This window comes from Mustela nivalis, assembly GCF_964662115.1.
Source record: "Mustela nivalis genome assembly, chromosome: 15".
In the NCBI taxonomy this organism is placed as follows: domain Eukaryota; kingdom Metazoa; phylum Chordata; class Mammalia; order Carnivora; family Mustelidae; genus Mustela; species Mustela nivalis.
In genome coordinates, this window is record NC_139034.1 from 55,634,950 (window position 1) to 55,649,434 (window position 14,485).

Below are 14,485 nucleotides of genomic sequence, written 5' to 3' on the forward strand. Positions count from 1 at the left end.
ATTGTTCATCTCTTTATCTTTACATCTTCTTTTTGCCCTGATCTCAAAAGAAGAGGTGTTTCTCCCTTCCAAGCTAACACCATTATACCTGTACTCTTTACTTTATATTGAGGTCTGTGAGTGGGCACATGAGGGTCCAAGAAGAGTGCAGAGTATAAAATGCAGAGCTTCAGAGGCAAAATACTGACAAATACCCACATGTGCGGATAGGACAAAAGAAGGGAAAAACCAAAAGGAGAACCTCCTTCCCTCTCATTTATCCCTTGCCGTCTGTTTTCTGCCTAAATCACCAAATTAAGACTCTCCCTCCCAAAAAGTGTTTACTACACTTCCTATGATTGAATTTCTAAGCTTTTATCTCTTACTACTTCCTGTCTAAACCCTCTGGCCCCTGGGATAGTCATGCTTCAATGTTCACTCAAGAGCCTTCTGTTTTGTTTTGTTTTTCTCCATTCTTTTTTGAGGAAAAAAAGTATCACAAAGAAATAAATGGATCTTCCCTTGCCTTCCTGCCACCTCCTCTCCACATCTTTCACAAGGAGGAATTTCCCCAAATATTCCTGCCTCTTTCCACCTCCTGACTGGTATGTTTTATTTAAGGGAGTGTGCTTTGTATCACTTTCCTCCTCCTTTCCATTTCTTTTTTTTTTTTTCTTTTTTCTTTTTTTTTTTTTTTTTTAACAAAAGCACCAACCTATTCTATTGTTGGAACGGTTTCCTGTACCTCTTCTAAGTCACAGGCATCACCTTGTGGCAGAGCAGGTAAGTCAGACACAGAGTTAAAAGAGAGGTAAGGGCTGGGGCGCCTGGGTGGCTCAGTGGGTTAAGCCGCTGCCTTCAGCTCAGGTCATGATCTCGGGGTCCTGAGATCGAGTCCCGCATTGGGCTCTCTGCTCAGCAGGGAGCCTGCTTCCCTCTCTCTCTGCCTGCCTCTCCATCTACTTGTGATTTCTCTCTGTCAAATAAATAAATAAAACCTTTAAAAAAAAATAATAAAAAAAAAAGAGAGGTAAGGGCTGAAGGCCCACTTGACCTTCACATTAAACTACTTCTTCCAATATATTATTTATTAATAAGAAAGATGCTATTTCATTTTTTAAGGTTTTTTAAAAATTATTTTCTAGATTAATATATAACGTATTATTTGTTTCAGGGGTACAGGTCTGTGACTCATCAGACTTACACAATTCACAGCACTCAACATAGCACATACCCTCCCCCGTGTCTATCACCCAGGCACCTTATCTCTCACACCCCCTTCCCCTCCAGCAACCCTCAGTTTGTTTCCTGAGATTGAGTCTTTTATGGTTTGTCTCCCTCTCTGGTTTCATCTTGTTTCATTTTTCCCTCCCTTCCCCTATGATCCTCTGTCTTGTTTCTCAAATTCCCCATATCAGGGAGATCATATAATAATTGTCTTTCTCTGATTGACTTATTTCGCTTAGCATAATAACACCATCTAGTTCCAGCCATGTTCTTGCAAATGGCCAGATTTCATCTTTTTGATGGCTGTATAATATTTCTGGGGTGTGTGTGTGTGTGTGTGTGTGTGTGTGTGTGTGTGTGTATACTACCTCTTCTTTATCCATGCATCTGTTGATGGACACCTAGGTTCTTTCCATAGTTTGGCTATTGTAGACATTCCTGCTATAAACATTGTTGTGCAGGTGGCCCTTCGGATCACTACATTTGTATCTTTGGGGTAGATACCTAGTAGTGCGATTGCTGGGTCATAGGGTAGCTCTATTTTCAACTTTTTGGGGAACCTCCATACTGTTTTCCAGAGTGGCTGCACCAGCTTGCATTCCCACCAAAAGTGTAGAAGGGTTCCCCTTTCTCTGCATCCTCACCAGCATCTGTCATTTCCTGACTTGTTAATTTTAGCCATTGTGACTGGTGTGAGGTGGTATCTCACTGTGGTTTTGATTTGTATTTCCCTGATGCTGAGTGATGAGGAGCACTTTTTCATGTGTCAGTTGGTCATTTGGATGTCTTCTTTGCAGAAACGTCCATTCATGTGTTCTGCCCATTTCTTGATTGGATTATTTGTTCTTTGGGTGTTGAGTTTGATAAGTTCTTTATAGATTTTGGATACTAGCCCTTTATCTGATATGTCATTTGCAAATATCTTCTCCCATTCTGTCAATTGTCTTTTGGTTCTGTGGGCTGTTCCCTTTGCTGTGCAAAAGCTTTGATCTTAATGAAGTCCCAATAGTTCATTTTTGCCCTTGCTTCCCTTGCCTTTGGCGATATTTCTAGGAAGAAGATGCTGCCTATGTTCTCCTCAAGGATTTTGTTGGATTCCTGTCTCGCATTTAGGTTTTTCATCCGTTTTGAGTCTATTTTTGTGTGTGGTGTAGGAAATAGTCCAGTTTCATTCTTCTGCATGTGGCTGTCCAATTTTCCCAACACCATTTGTTGAAGAGACTGTCTTTTTTCCATTGGACATTCTTTCAGAAAGATATTTTAAATCTCTACCCACCACTTTTGTTTTTGTTTTCCTAACCTATTTGTTCAGACAAGAAGCTATTCATTGAGCCTTTCACATTTCCACAACATTAAACATTTATGTGTGTATTTTATTTATTTTAAGGAAGCTCTCGGCCCAAAATGGGGCTTGAACTCACCACCCTGAGATCAAGTCACATCCTCTACCACCTGAGCCAGCCAGGCACCCCAGATTTTTTTTATTTTTTAAGATCTGTATAATCATATCATAATATAGTGTAAAATGGCCTTTTTTACCCTTTCTCCTCCTGAAATACCTTTCTGGTCTCTGCTCAAACATACAGAACTTGTTTTCCCCAAGTCAGTGAAGACTCACTTTATTTGATCAAGAGGACCTGGCTGACTCAATCAGTAGAGCATGCAACTCATGATCTCAGGATAGAGAGTTTGAGCCCCACACTGGGAAAGGAGCCTACTTTTAAAAAAATAATGAAATAGGGGAACCTAAAATAGTGGTTCAGTCACTTAAGCATCTGCCTTTGACTTAGGTCATAATCCCAGGATCCTGTAATTGAGCCCTATATCAGGCTCCCTGCTAAATAAGAAGTCTGCTTCTCACTCTCCCTCTACCCCTCCCTATACTTGTACTCTCTCTCAAATAGATACATAAAACCTTTTTAAAAAAAATAATAAAATGAGGGACGCCTGGGTGGCTCAATTGGTTAAGCAGCTGCCTTCGGCTCAGATCATGATCCCAGCATCCTGGGATCGAGTCCCACATCGGGCTCCTTGCTCCCCAGGGAGCCTGCTTCTCCCTCTGCCTCTGCCTGCCACTCTGTCTGCCTGTGCTCACTCTCTCTGACAAATAAATAAATAAAATTTTAAAAAATAATAGTAATAGTAAAATGAAATAAAAAGTAACTAAATAAAATCTTTAAAATAATGTTTGTTAGAAAAGTCCTCACCACTTTGGGGAAAAAAGGTGTTGGTAAAATCTAATAGTACAACTATATATTTTTTCAAAATTCTAAATGATAAAAAGTATTTTTCTGAGAAAATAGGTGAAAGAAGTGAATCAACTGTCATCACATATGACTTTCATATTATCTCTGCAGCCTGTATAAATATTTAGAGTCTTCTACTTTCAGTCCCACTTTACCAACTATCTATGGAATATTTCCTCCTAAATCTATTATTGTTTTTATCGCCCTATTTTTTAATTCTTTGAAACGTTTTTGATTTACAGAGAAGTTGTAAGAATATTGCAAATAATTCTCATTTACCCTTTACCCAGAGTCTCCAAATATTAATATTTCATCACATTTGTTTCATCCTCCCCCTACATCTTTGGGGGTGTTGGTGTTTTGACCCTTTGAAAATACTTTGAAGATATGATTTTTTTTCTCTGCTAAATGTCTCAGTGAACATCTCTGAAGACCAAGAACATTCTTTCACAGAAGCACAGGACAATGATCAAAATCAGGAAATTAACATTGATACAATGCAATTATCTAATCTAAAGACCTTATGCAGACCTCAGCAATTGTTCCAATCATGGCCTTTATGCTAAGAAAATCTCCAATTATTCATTGCATTCACTTGTCCTATCCCTCAAATCTCCTTTAATCCGGAATAGTTCCTCAATCATTCTTTGTCTTTTATGACATTGATGTTTTCTTTTGAAGAGTACATGCCAGTTATTTTGTAGACTCTCCTTCAACTAAATACGACTTTGATTTTTCTGTGTTCATATTCCAGCTTCATATTCCAGCACCAATTCTTCCTAGATGTGTGATCACTTAACTTCCCTAAGCCTTAGTTCCTCATCTTTAAACTGGGATAATTTAAAATATAAAGTAAAAACTGGGATAATTATATGTACCTAATGAGTTATAGAGAGGATTAAAGGAACTATAAATATATTTAAGAGGAATTTACCCTCCAAACTCATCAAGTTGTATGTATAAAGTATATACAACGTTTTGTACACCAATCATACTTTGATAAAGTCTTTGTTTTTGTTGTCGTTTTTAAGGAATTTACCTAAGGCGTGTCGCAAAGTCATTTGCTTTTCATGTGATTTGATTTCTCAACTCTTTATCATCCAGCCCCGTTTACACAGAGGCATTCTCATTTGCCCTTGGGTCTCTAAATATGCGGTTCTAGAACTACTTAGAACTCACCTAAATAATTGTCATCCTCATCAAAGCATATATACACTACTCTTGAACCTGTAGTCAGTTAAAACCCCTAAACCTCTTCCTGCATAACCTTTTTGACGATTACTAGTAGTACTAGTCATGATTGATGCACCTACGAGGGCTAGTACTTGTCAACCTGACCTGTATGTGTCAGGATCTGTACTGGAAGACTCCTTAAGTGGGCCCTTTTTTATTATGTAACTCTCCCAACTCATGAGGTAGTTATTATCTACATTTTAGAGATGGGGAAACAGATTCACAGGACTTATATAAGTGAGAGAGCTGGGATGCATTCCCAAATTGAATTTTCAGAACCTAAGAGAAGTCTTTATATGGAAAACCCAAAAGACTCCGCCCCCAACCTAGAACTCATACAGCAATTCAGTAATGTGACAGAATACAAAAATCAATGTACATAAATCTGTTGCTTTTTTATACACTAACAATGAAAATATAGAAAGGGAAATTAGAGAATCGATTCCATTTACTATAGCACCAAGAACCATAAGATACCTGGGAATAAACCTGGCCAAAGAGGTAAAGAATCTGTACTCGGAGGAACTACAGAACGCTCATGAAAGAAATCGAAGAAGACACAAAAAGATGGAAAAGCATTCCATGCTCATGGATTGGAAGAATAAACATTGTCCAAAAGTCTTTCTTTCTGTGTTAAGTGTAATTTTAAATTTCTACTCATCATTCTAGCCTATTGGAACTTTCATGATTCCTGATTTTGCCGTCCAATGTATAAGCTTTTGCTCCCAACTGAGATCTTGTGTGACATCCCTGTCTTCCTCCAAGTCATTGATTAAAATGTTCCAAGAGAGAACCCTGTGATAAATGCTAACATTTCCTTCCAGGTTGAAATAAGTCACTCTCTGGGTACAGTTTTTTTCAAATACCTATAAATAAATCTTGCTGAACTCTGGGCTGCTTTACATATAACCATCTTATCCACAAGAACAACTAAAGATATATTTTTCTCCTGCCTCTGGCATTCCCCCCTGGCTATGAATCTGATAACACCACTGCCAAAGAAAAAATGCTCCTCTTACTTGAGTCCAGCTTGTTTATATTGAAATAATATTGGTCCCTAGTGACCATTCCTTTTCTTCTTACAAGTCACCTCTTTAATAAATGATTCTAGAATTTCAACAGAGGTGAATCCAAACGCAGTAGTATCTAAACTTCTGGTCCCTTTCTAACAATGTCACTGAGTTGCTATGTGACCTAGAAAAGGTCACTCTTTTAACCTAGACATTTCTGAAGAAAAGAATGAGAACACTGAACCTAGCATTTATCATTTCTTAAAGGGATTTATTTGATTTGGGCCACAACTTAATGCAGTAAATATTACCTCTATCTTACAGATGAAACTAGTAAGACATGGAGAGCTTTCCAAACCTACCTAAAGTCGCTCAGGTTATAAATGGGGGAACTGCTAACTCTACGGTCTCAAAGTGGCAGATTGTTGCAAACTCCTTCTGCTGTGATTTATTTTAGGACACTCTGCTGAGACTGAAAAGTAGATTTGCTTGAGCATCTAAGCACTCCCCACCCAACTAAATCAGCAGCACACCAGAAGGCAATAATTCCCAAAGTGTTTTCAAAGGAGCACTTGTCCCTCCAACAGCCCGAGGAGAAAGCATTTCTGTCAAATGTTTGACAGACGTCTTGTGTCTCGTACTACTGAGGTTCTGTCCGAGATCCCAAGGGTTCTAAGGAACGCTTTAGAAAAGAACTCCCTCTCTCTTGAACCACAGAGCTAGAGTTTCATGAAGCACATTTGGCTTAAAGTGTCGTAAGTGTTAGGGTATTTTTGTTTTTGTCTTTTTAAAATTTTTACTCTTTGGGACTCCAAGGATGTTTATCCAAAAATACAACGAGATTTCAAAACATATATATAAGCGTATATATATAAGATTTATTTATTTGAGAGAGAACGAGAAAGAGCATGAGAGGGGGGAAGGTCAAAGGAAGAAGCAGATTCCCTGCTGAGCAGGGAGCCCTGGGACTCCAGAATCATAACCTGAGCTGTGAAGGCAGTTGCTTAACCAACTGAGCCACCCAGCTGCCCCAAAACATATATTCTTATTTCAAGTAACATGCTTGTCTTTGGAAGTGCTTTAAGGTTTACCGAAAGCTTCCTCCTGCCTGAGGGACCATTTGGCCTTCACAACCAACAAGGTTAGACTTGTGCTGGGATCCGTCTTTTTCGTTTACAGAGAAAGGTCTGGAGTGGTTAAGAGAATTGGCTTCAGTGCCATACAGCAAGAGAAGGGGCCAAACACAAATTCAGATTTCTCACACTGAAGTCAGTTCTCTTGCACTCCATGAGTGTCTTTGTTTCTCTGCCTTTGATCATTTAACGAGCTTGTTGACATGCTCCAAGCAAGCAACTTTGAAAAATGAACAAGGTGACATTAACAATGTCCGATGACCTTGATGCTATGACGGTTTCAGTCCTCAAAACGATATTTGGAATTTTCCCTCGTAAAAAGTTACTGTTCCTCAGCATGGAAAGCGGGGTATATACCAACCAAATTTGAGCCTTGTGGGAAAACCATGGGATCCTGGAAACAGCAGATTAGCCCACAGCTATCCCTGTTTACACAGTCGATGTGTGTTTGTTCTGTTTGAAGATACTTCAAAAATAACAATTGTAAAAGAGATTACTGCTTTGATCAGAGAATCTGAATCTCCTTTGTTTGACCATGAATAATTGGTCTTTGTAATGTTAATGCTTCTTTTAAGGAATATCAGATCTGTAAATGCACCTTAATTACAGGCAATCAGTTTTGGAGGGAATTTGTGACAGCATTTTACTGACGGTCTGCTCTAGTTCCCCTTCAAATCTAATTACAGTAGAAAAATTCTTCTAGGCCAAGCAGTAAAAAGCTATAATTATTAGTGTTTTGATTAATGTGCACATCGGTCAAAATAGTTACCTTATTGAAGAGCAAGATCTAAATCTTTAAAATGTCCTCTTTTTCCTATAAAGCACACAACAGAAGGTAAGGCCTTGACTGAGATGTACCGGCTAACCTGCTCATCACAATTTTGCTGGGAGCTCAGAAGTCCGTCCTCTCCAGTCTTTACATTTAAGACGTATCCCCACGGGAATCCACCACTTAATGTTTGAGGCCTAAAATGTTTCATTTTCATTTGAGACCAACTCAATGATTCCCATCACAGTATAGGACTGCATTATGGAGAGAAGAAAATACTTTTTTTTTTTTTTTAAGTTGTTCCATTTTAATTTTGTTGTTGGACGAAAACACATGTTAATATAGAATGTTAGATGTTGCTGAAGATGTGAAGAAATGGGATTGCTACAATGCAGATCAGGCGATTTAGCTAGATAGGAGGAAGGATTTCTCAACAGCAAAATGAAATCTCCTTATGGGGAGGTGGTTTGAAAGTTGCGTATTTGATGAAATGGTGTGAGGCAAAGCCTGTGTGCCAAGCAAGGCCTGGTCTAAGAAGAGAACCTTTCCACCAATTTGTGCTTGTGATCTTACATCGTATTATGCTCCCAAATGGGATTTTCTCCTCACCTGGCTGGACTGCTGGAGACCCCAAAGCACTGAACACCTGCTGCCAGAGACTCCTTCCCACTTGGAGGATTTTTTTTCCAGGATCGTGATAACATTTAAACTTACCATTTAAAAACTATGAATAGGGCCAATCACACCGGTATACAGGAGGACTATCTCTGAGGTCTAAGCCATATTGAATTAGCACATTCCAAGTTGTGTGTGTGTGTGTGTTTCCTAATTATGGCAGCAATTAGCTTTGCAGCATTGCATTCATTCCAAGCAGCAGGGATGGGGGACAATAATCTTGTTTACCCGAAGCTGGAGAGGGTATACCTCGCTTTGTTCCCTCCGCAGCCTAATCTAAATGCTTTGCTAGGTGCAAGCCCACACAATAGAGTGTTACTGGCCCCCCTCAAGGAACCTCCCTCTCCTGGTTAATTCACTTGTCACCGAAAACCCCTACAAGGTCAAGGAAAAACAGGTACCAGGCCATTTCAAACTTAATAAGGTGGCACATTTTATTTACATCTATTTCAAAGGTAGAGCCTCAGAAACAGGAATGCATTTTTTTTCCAAATCGTTTCATCTATTAAAATTATCAGAGGGAAAAGAATGGAACTCCTTGGGATTGGCGTTGACAATTAATGGAATAGGAAGGTGACTGTTGTAAATGGCTCTCTCGCAGTAATGGGGAAAAGCAAATTATTGAATGGACAAGTTATTTACGTTTGAAAATAAACTGCGTCTCACACTGGGAAATTCAGTTATAGGCGATTCTGCATTACAACGCAAACAGGTCATTAGTTTTAATTTTCCACAACAAAGATTTCAGGGTAATTTGCTTTCATTAGAATGGAGTAGTTTCTTTCCTATACACATTATCATTCAACACCTCCATTGTCACCATTAGAGGTCTTCCCCCCTCCCCCGCCCTAATGTGTAAGAAGAACATCCTTGATTTTTCTAAGTGTCTAAATATTATGGCGAAAGTTGGATTGCATTCAGCAAGGACTGAAATGCTAGGTGAGCAGAGCACAAATGTACACCGGCGTCATACAGTGCCACACATAATCCCACTAGGAAGGTGTACTACTAGCATTTGACATGTTTTAGTGTTTTACCGTGCTTAGCGTACACAGCCTATCTCTGTACTGTAAAATGTAGGCTACTACAGAGGAAGAACAATAATCAGTTATACATTAACCATGAAAGGTCATTTCTTGTGGCAAATGCAAGGTCTATTGATCAAGTCCTATTTGTCAGTAGAAATGGGTCTCATTACTGAATGCAGCTCATGAAGGAAACCATTGTCTAGTAGGACATCACGATAAGAGCAAATCATCCCTTTGCTTGGGGTGGTTTGAAACTCATCAAATGTTTATCTTCATTTTTATAATATAATTTGCTAACTTTTCAGCTAATCAATCCCTGAAGCTGCGTTCTTGGGTTAACTCACGATGCTGCCCATTCAAACAATGATTAATCGCCTACTGTTAACTATAAGATAAGGAAAAAATTAAAAGAAAATGAATGACGTATTCACTTGTGTTACAAAATTGTCTATAAACTAGTTTCCCGGCAGGAGCTGTGGTTTGCTTTCAAACTTAAGTAACTGGTCTATGTAACCTTATCTTCCGGGTACTTCCTGCAAACTTCATATGTTATGCAATCGAGCCCATAAATATAGGTAGAAGTTAACTTGAATGGCTGAAACAGAGTTAACCACACACATGTCATTAAAGCTTTATCACCGTTTCTGCCATAAACCTCTCCCTTTTCTTTAAGAGATTTACCAAGCTATCATAAAAATGTATTATGGCTATTTCTTTGCAAAACATGAACTCCTGAGAGGCGGCTTGCCTCCTTAGTTAAACGTCTGGGGCTGCGGCTTAGTGTCCCATAAGAGTGCCACGTATGTGCTTGAGGACATGTCGGAACAGACTATGTAGATCGAATGTCACACAGCTAACACAGTGTTTCCCTACTTACTTTTCATAAATGCCCCCAAAAATCACCCAGTAATTCCAATGATGGTGTATTACTAGAGGCATACAATTAAACACATTTGACCAGCTCACCAAATAAATAGCAAATAATAAACAATATAAATAGGTAATAATGTAAATATGAATAGTAAATAATAAACAAGGAAAAGCATAACAGGATGCTCTGCGGGGGCAAAAGTCATTATACATAAACAGGTACCTGAAATGAGAGAGAGAGAGAGATTTTCCAGGGATGTTATCAACCTAAAATAATTAAGCAGGAAAATTGAAAGGATTAGATCCCCTAAACTGACTTAGCAAAAGACGCTTAGCATGCATAGTACTGATGATTCTGTTGACATCTTTTCAGGAGCTACTTCCAGATAGCATTGTATCTTGCAGTATATACGTGTATATATATTTTGCATGTATATACATATATATATTTATATATGTTATATTGAGAAACTACACTTACACTTTCATACAAATAGGCAGACATAGATATAGGCTTTTTTTCCCTCTTTTTTTTAGATTTTTTTTAAAGTAATTACAACACCCAAGCCAATTCAAGACCCCAAGATCAAGAGTCCCATGCTCTTCCAACTGAGCCAGCCAGGGGCCACTTAAATACATTTCTTTAATAAAGATTTTATTTATTTATTTATTTGTTTGTTTGTTTGTCAGGAGAGAGAGAGAGAGAGCACGCACACAAGAAGGCAGAGCGGCAGGCAGCGGCGGAGAGAGAAGCACGCTCCCTGCTGAGCAAGGAGCAGGATGCAGGGCTCAGTCTCAGGACGCTAGGATCATGACCTGAGCCGAAGGCAGCGGCCCAACTGACTGAGCCACCCAGGTATCCCTCAAATACGTATTTTTAATTGGGTAGACACAAGGCCTCTCTTTTTATGAATGACTTCCCTTTAGAAATACGAAATTAGTTTTAATTACTTCTTACTTGCTACGTTCCTAGATAGAAGCCTGAGGGTCATGCAGTGGAAGATTACTGGACTTGCATCAAAAAACTGACTTCAAATTCTTCAGGGCCCTTCTCATAGGTCTCTTCCTCTAGGAAGCCTTCCTTGATTAGCTGGCACAGGTAATACTTTATCTTCTCGGTTTTTATAGTATTTTATGGTTAACATTTAGTAATGCTTTTGGTCCCCTTTCAATTCCTAGTGCTCATTAGCAGAATTCGTGTCACTCAGTAAATGTTTATTTAATAATGAATTTTTCATTTCTTCTAAATTGAAAGATTTTTTTAAAAAAATATTTTATTTATTTATTTATTTGAGAGAAAGAGTGTGCATGAGGAGAGAGAGAGAGAGAACAGGAGAACAAGTGGGAGGAGGGGCATGCCCCCCACTGAGCAGGGAGCCAGATGTGGAACTCTATCCCAGGACCTTAGGATCATGACCTGAGCCTAAAGCAGACCCTTCACTGATTAAGCCATCCAGGTCCTTAAAAGTTGTTTTTTTGTTTGTTTTTTTTTTTTTTTTGAGATAGATAAATCCTATGGTTCTTTTTGGGCCAATAAATTCCATGAATCGGGGCTTACTTCCCTAGTAGTAAGACATCTCTGAAGGTAGGCTACTTTATTCATGGAATTGTCAATAATGTCCATTCCAAGACAGTAATACTGATGGCTTAATTGCTCTCAGGACATGGGTAGCAGCCTCCCTCCCTGCCATCCATAACCCCCAATCTCTTGCCTCTCCCCAGAGGAAAACTATTGATAATTTTGTGTGAGCCATTTTTAAAAAAATTTTTATGAATTTTTAGGTAGTCTCCACACTCAGCATGGAGCCCAGTGTCGGGCTTGAACACATGACCTGGAGATCAGGACCTGAGCCGAGATCAAGAATCTGATCCTGAACCAACTGAGCCACCTAGGCACCCCATGTTAGACATTTTAGATAATGTATATTTCATATAAATTATTTATGTAAATGGCGCCATGAAATAGCATGAACCACAGACATTTTTAAAAATTGTTGTGCCTTTAGAAATCTCTTCATGTCACTACAGATATAGTTACTTGGTTTGTTAAAATTGCTGGATAGGATTCCATGATGTGAATATACTAGAATTTACTTAATCATTATGGTTCTTGGGACGCCTGGGTGGCTCAGTTGGTTGGACGACTGCCTTCGGCTCGGGTCATGATCCCGGAGTGCCAGGATCGAGTCCCGCATCGGGCTCCCAGCTCCACGGAGAGTCTGCTTCTCTCTCTGACCTTCTCCTCACTCATGTTCTCTCTCACTATCTCTCTCTCAAATAAATAAAATCTTTAAAAAAAAATCATTATGGTTCTTATTGTTTAATATTTAGATAGTGGAGAATTTTTTCTCATTACAAATAATGCTTCACTAAACATTGTGATGTGTTTATCTATCTTTGTGCATTTAAGCGATTTTGAAGAATGAATTCCTAAAAGCGGAATTTCAAGCATATGAAAATTGTACCTTTTCATTAGATGCTCTAGAGTGCCCTCTGTACAGATAAACATACAAAATCATACAAAGTTATATTTTTACTAACATTATGAGACTTCCAGTTTCCCTCCAGTCTCACTGAATCATTTTTGTACATCGGTTGAGCAAAGATGGTATTCCATTGCTGTTTTTTTGTTGTTTTTTTTTAAAAAACGCTTAGAATCTTATCTTTTGAAGTAAATCAAATAGTTCCCAAATTTTTATTTTTTCTTTAATTTCAAAATCCTTTCAAAATTACATAAAAAGTTGCAAAAATAATCAAAGAATAGCCATATACCTTTTACCCAGATACACCAGTCACCATTTTGCCACATCTGCTCTCTGTTTCTCTCCCTCCCCCCTACACACACACACACACACACACATACGCACACACACACACACATTTTTATGGGGGGGCTTGATAAATTCAACTGTTAGTTGCAAACATCTTGACTTTTTTTTTTTTTTTAAGATTTTATTTATTTATTTGACAGAGAGAGACACAGCGAGACAAGGGAATACAGCAGAGGGAGTGGGAGAGGGAGAAGCTGACTTCCCTCAGAGCAAGGAGGCCCATGCGGGACTCAATCCCAGGACTCTGGGATCATGACCAGAGCGAAAGGCAGACGCTTAATGACGGAGCCACCCAGGTGCCCCACATCTTGACCTTTTATCCATAAATATTTAGGGTGCATGTTCTTTCCCCTTTTTAAAGATTTTATTTTTAGAGGCGCCTGGGTGGCTCAGTGGGTTAAGCCGCTGCCTTCGGCTCAGGTCATGATCTCGGGGTCCTGGGATCGGGCTCTCTGCTCAGCAGGGAGCCTGCTTCCCTCTCTCTCTCTGCCTGCTTCTCTGTCTATTTGTGATCTCTCTCTGTCAAATAAATGAATAAAATCTTTAAAAAAAAAAAGATTTTATTTTTAAGTAATCTCTATACCCAGTATGGGGCTCATACTTCCAACCCTGAGATCAAGAGTTGCAGGCTCCACTGACTGAGCCAGCCAGTGCCCCAAAGACATTCTCTTAGTTAGATTTACATTATAAAGTTTAGAATGTACTATTCTCCATACTCAAATTTTGCTAATTACCCCAATAATGTTCCCTATAACAGTCTCCCCCCACCACATCTGATCAAACAGGATTATAGACATCTTTAAAACAAAAACAAAAACAACCTGTTGCTGAGCCTTTCTTTGACCTTTCATGATATTTATATTTTGGAAGAGTACAGTAGGGTGGGTTTGTAGAAAGTTCCTAAATCTGAATTTGTCTGATCTCTCCTCCTGGTTGGATTCAGGGTATGAATTTTTGGTAGGAATACAAGGGAAGTAATGTTTCATCCTTCTCAGTTCATCACATCAGGAAGGACACAAAGTCAGTTTGTCCCATTAATGATGATTTAATTTTTTTTTTTAAGGTAACCTCTATCCCCAGTGTGAGGCTTAAACTCACTACTGTGATTTTATGAGTTTCCTGTTCTACTGTTTGAGCTAGCCAGAAACCCCTGATGATGTTAATTTTAATCTTTGCTTAGGGTAGTATCCACCAAGTTTTTTATTATGGTAAGTTACCACTTTTCTCGTGGTAATTAATACCTCATCCATGAGGAAATACTTTACGACTATATAAGTATCTTATTGCTCATCAGAATTTCACCCAATTATTTTAGCTTTCATTAATTCTTGCCTGAATCAATTAATATGATATTGGTTGTAAATATTATAAATGGCGCTGTTTCCCTTATTTCTTCTACCTTTTTAGAAGGCTTTCTATCAAACTTTTATTCTTAATTTTACCTTTTATATATATAATGAACAAAATTGAGTTCACCAAACATC